This window comes from Triticum aestivum, chromosome 2D, assembly GCF_018294505.1.
Source record: "Triticum aestivum cultivar Chinese Spring chromosome 2D, IWGSC CS RefSeq v2.1, whole genome shotgun sequence".
NCBI lineage: Eukaryota > Viridiplantae > Streptophyta > Magnoliopsida > Poales > Poaceae > Triticum > Triticum aestivum.
Window position 1 is genome coordinate 115,200,081 of NC_057799.1, and position 5,862 is coordinate 115,205,942.

Below are 5,862 nucleotides of genomic sequence, written 5' to 3' on the forward strand. Positions count from 1 at the left end.
GGGTTGTGGCCAATTCCAAATAAACGACACCCAATTTTGAGCATGCCGCGCTGCCGCTGTAGCTTTGTACCGGGTCTGGGAAACAAATGATGTGGTTTCTCTAGACATGGACGCGAGGATTGGGTCATCTTTTTTCCAGGGTTACACAACGATTGATGGAAGGGTACTACGGTCCTAGTGAAGGAAATATTCCCTAGAGGCAATAATAAAGTTGTTATTTATATTTCCTTATATCATGATAAATGTTTATTATTCATGCTAGAATTGTATTAACTGGAAACTTAGTTCATGTGTGAATACATAGACAAACAGAGTGTCACTAGTATGCCTCTACTTGACAAGCTCGTTAAATTAAAGATGGTTAAGTTTCCTAGCCATGGACATGAGTTGTCATTTGATTAACGGGCTCACAGCATCAGAGAATGATGTGATTGACTTGACCCATCCGTTAGCTTAGCACGATGATCGTTTAGTTTGTTGCTATTCTTTCTTCATGACTTATACATGTTCCTATGACTATGATATTATGCAACTCCCGAATACCGGAGGAACACTTAGTGTGCTATCAAACGTCACAATGTAACTGGGTGATTATAAAGATGCTCTACAGGTGTCTCCGATGGTGTTTGTTGAGTTGGCATAGATCGAGATTAGGATTTGTCACTCCGATTGTCGGAGAGGTATCTCTGGGCCCTCTCGGTAATGCACATCACTATAAGCCTTGCAAGCAATGTGACTAATGAGTTAGTTGCGGGATGATGCATTATGGAACGAGTAAAGAGACTTGCCGATAACGAGATTGAACTAGGTATTGAGATATCGACGATCGAATCTCGGGCAAGTAACATATCGATGACAAAGGGAACAACGTATGTTGTTATGCGGTTTGACCGATAAAGATCTTCGTAGAATATGTAGGAACCAATATGAGCATCCAGGTTCCGCTATTGGTTATTTATCGGAGATGAGTCCCGGTCATGTCTACATAGTTCTCGAACCCGTAGGGTCCGCACGCTTAACGTTCGATGACGATCGGTATTATGAGTTTATGTGTTTTGATGTATCGAAGGTAGTTTGGAGTCCCGGATGTGATCACGGACATGACGAGGAATCTCGAAATGGTCGAGACATAAAGATTGATATATTGGACGACTATATTCGGACACCGGAGAAGTTTCGGATAAAACCGAAGTGCCGGAGGGTTATCGGAACCCTCGGGGGAGTATATGGGCCTTATTGGGCCTTAGTGCGAGAGAGGAGGAGGCGGCCAAGGTGGGGGCTCCCCCCCCCCCAAGCCCAATCCGATTTGGGAGGGGGGTCGGCGCCCCCCTTTCCTTCTCCGTCTCTCCTCCTTCCTTCCTCTCCTACTCCAACTAGGGAAGGGGGGAATCCTACTCCCGTTGGGAGTAGGACTCCCCTAGGGCGCGCCATAGAGAGGACCGGCCCTCCCCTCCTCCACTCCTTTATATACGGGGGAGGGGGCACCCCATAGACACACAAGTTGATTGTTTAGCCGTGTGCGGTGCCCCCTCCACAGATTTCCACCTCGGCCATATCATTGTAGTGCTTAGGCGAAGCCCTGCGTCGGTAACTTCATCATCACCGTCATCATGTCATCGTGCTGACGAAGCTCTACCTTGACACTCCGCTGGATCTAGAGTTCGTGGGACGTCACCGAGCAGAACGTGTGCAGATCGCGGAGATGCCGTACTTTCGGTACTAGGATCGGTCGGATCATGATGGCGTACGACTACATCAACCGCGTTGTCATAACGCTTCCGTTTTTGGTCTACGAGGGTACATGGACTACACTCTCCCCTCTCATTGCTATGCATCACCTAGATGGATCTTGTGTGTGTGTAGGATTTTTTTTTAAATTACTACGTTCCCCAACAGTGGCATCAGAGCCAGGTCTATGCGTAGATGTTATATGCACGAGTAGAACACAAAGAGTTGTGGGCGATAATAGTCATACTGCTTACCAGCATGTCATACTTTGATTCGGCGGTATTGTTGGATGAAGCGGCCCGGACCGACATTACGCGTACGCTTACGCGAGACTGGTTCTACCGACGTGCTTTGCACATAGGTGGCTGGCGGGTGTCAGTTTCTCCAACTTTAGTTGAATCGAGTGTGGCTACGCCCAGTCCTTGTTGAAGGTTAAAACAGCACACTTGACGAAAAACCGTTGTGGTTTTGATGCTTAGGTAAGAATGGTTCTTGCTCAGCCCGTAGCAGCCACGTAAAACTTGCAACAACAAAGTAGAGGACGTCTAACTTGTTTTTGCAGGGCATGTTGTGATGTGATATGGTCAAGACGTGATGATATATAAATTGTTGTATGAGATGATCATGTTTTGTAACAGTTATCGGCAACTGGTAGGAGCCATATGGTTGTCGCTTTATTGTATGAAATGCAATCGCCATGTAATTGCTTTACTTTATCACTAAGCGGTAGCGATAGTCGTAGAAGCAATAGTTGGCAAGACGACCATGATGCTTCAATGGAGATCAAGGTGTCAAGCCGGTGACGATGGTGATCATGATGGTGCTTTGGAGATGGAGATCAAAGGCACAAGATAATGATGGCCATATCATATCACTTATACTGATTGCATGTGATGTTTATCCTTTATGCATCTTATTTTGCTTAGTTTGGCGGTAGCATTATAAGATGATCTCTCACTAAATTTCAAGGTACAAGTGTTCTCCCTGAGTATGCACCGTTGCGGAAGTTCATCGTGCCGAGACACCACGTGATGATCGGGTGTGATAAGCTCTACGTTCACATACAATGGGTGCAAGCCAGTTTTGCACATGCAGAATACTCGGGTTAAACTTGACGAGCCTAGCATATGCAGATATGGCCTCGGAACACTGAGACCGAAAGGTCAAGCGTGAATCATATAGTAGATATGATCAACATAGTGATGTTCACCATTGAAAACTACTCCATCTCACGTGATGATCGGACATGGTTTAGTTGATTTGGATCACGTGATCACTTAGATGATTAGAGGGATGTCTATCTAAGTGGGAGTTCTTAAGTAATATGATTAATTGAACTTTAATTTATCATGAACTTAGTACCTGATAGTATTTTGCATGTCTATGTTGTTGTAGATCAATGGCCCGTGCTACTCTTCCTTTGAATTTTAATGCGTTCCTAGAGAAAGCTAAGTTGAAAGATGATGGTAGCAACTACATGGACTGGGTCCGTAACTTGAGGATTACCCTCATTGCTGCACAGAAGAATTACGTCCTAGAAGCACCGCTGGGTGCTAGGCATGCTGCAGATGCTACTGACGACGGTAAGAACGTCTGGCAGAGCAAAGTTGACGACTACTCGATAGTTCAGTGTGCCATACTTTACGGCTTAGAACCGGGACTTCAATGATGTTTTGAACGTCATGGAGCATATGAGATGTTCCAGGAGTTGAAGTTAATATTTCAAGCAAATGCCAGGATTGAGAGATATAAAGTCTCCAATAAGTTCTATAGCTGCAAGATGAAGGATAATAGTTCTGTCAGTGAACATATACTCAGAATGTCTGGGTACCACAACCACTTGACTCAACCGGGAGTTAATCTTCCTGATGATAGTGTCATTGACAGAGTTCTTCAATCACTGCCACCAAGCTAAAAAAGCTTCGTGATGAACTATAATATGCAAGGGATGGATAAGACAATTCCCGAGCTCTATGCGATGCTAAAAGATGCGGAAGTAGAAATCAAGAAGGAGCATCAAGTGTTGATGGTCAATAAGACCACCAGTTTCAAGAAGAAGGGCAAAGGGAACAAGGGGAACTTCAAGAAGAACGGCAAGCAAGTTGCTGCTCAAGTGAAGAAGCCCAAGTCTGGACCTAAGCCTGAGACTGAGTGCTTCTACTGCAAAGGGACTGGTCACTGGAAGTGGAACTGCCCCAAGTATTTGGCGGATAAGAAGGATGGCAAAGTGAAAGGTATATTTGATATACATGTTATTGATGTGTACTTAACTAATGCTCGCAGTCGTGCCTGGGTATTTGATACTGGTTTTGTTGCTCATATTTGCAACTCGAAACGGGGCCTACGAATTAAGCGAAGATTGGCTAAGCACGAGGTGACGATGCGCGTGGGAAATGGTTCCAAAGTCGATGTGATCGCGGTCGGCATGCTACCTCTACATCTACCTTCAGGATTAGTTTTAGACCTGAATAATTGTTATTTGGTGCCAGCGTTGAGCATGAACATTATATCCGGATCTTGTTTGATGCGAGACGGTTATTCATTTAAATCAGAGAATAATGGTTGTTCTATTTATATGAGTAATATCTTTTATGGTCATGCACCCTTGATGAGTGGTCTATTTTTGTTGAATCTCGGTAGTAGTGATACATATATTCATAGTATTGAAGCCAAAAGATATAAGTTCAATAATGATAGTGCAACTTATTTGTGGCACTGCCATTTAGGTCATATTGGTGTAAAGCGCATGAAGAAACTCCATGCTGATGGGCTTTTGGAATCACTTGATTATGAATCACTTGATACTTGCAAACCATGCCTCATGGGCAAGATGACTAAGACTCCGTTCTCCGGAACTATGGAGCGAGCAAAAGACTGTTGGAAATAATACATACCAATGTATGCGGTCCGATGACTGTTGATGCTCGCGGCGGGTATCATTATTTTCTGACCTTCATAGATGATTTGAGCAGATATGGGTATATCTACTTAATGAAACATAAGTCTGAAACATTTGAAAAGTTCAAAGAATTTCAGAGTGAAGTGGAAAATCATCGTAACAAGAAAATAAAGTTTCTACGATCTGATCGTGGAGGAGAATATTTGAGCTACGAGTTTGGTCTTCATTTGAAACAATGCAGAATAGTTTCGCAACTCACGCCACCTGGAACACCACAGCGTAATGGTCTGTCCGAACATCGTAACCGCACTTCATTAGATATGGTGCGATCTATGATGTCTCTTACTGATTTACCGCTATCGTTTTGGGGTTATGCTTTAGAGACGGCTGCATTCACGTTAAATAGGGCACCATCTAAATCCGTTGAGACGGCACCTTATGAACTGTGGTTTGGCAAGAAATCCAAGTTGTCGTTTTTGAAAGTGTGGGGCTGCGATGCTTATGTGAAAAAGCTTCAACCTGATAAGCTCGAACCCAACTCGGAGGAATGTGTCTTCATAGGATACCAAAAGGAGACTATTGGGTACACCTTCTATCACAGATCTGAAGGTAAGATATTCGTTGCTAAGAATGGATCCTTTCTAGAGAAGGAGTTTCTCTCGAAAGAAGTGAGTGGGAGGAAAGTAGAACTTGATGAGGTAATTATACTTGCTCCCGAATTGGAAAGTAGTTCATCATAGAAATCAGTTCCAGTGATTCCTACACCAATTAGTGAGGAAGCTAATGATAGTGATCATGAAACTTTAGATCAAGTTACTGCTGAACCTCATAGGTCTACCAGAGTAAGATCCGCACCAGAGTGGTACGGTAATCCTGTTTTGGACGTCATGTTACTAGACCATAACGAACCTACGAACTATGAGGAAGCGATGACGAGCCCAGATTCCGCGAAATGGCTTGAGGCCATGAAATCTTAGATGGGATCCATGTATGAGAACAAAGTGTAGGCTTTGGTTGACTTGCCCGCTGATCGGCAACCCATCGAGAATAAATGGATCTTCAAGAAGAAGACTAACGCTGACAGTAATGTTACTGTCTTCAAAGCTCGACTTGTTGCAAAAGGTTTTCGACAATATCAAGGAGTTGACTACGATGAGACTTTCTCACCCGTAGCGATGCTTAAGTCTATCCAAATCATGTTAGCAATTGGCGCATTTTATAATTATGAAATTTGG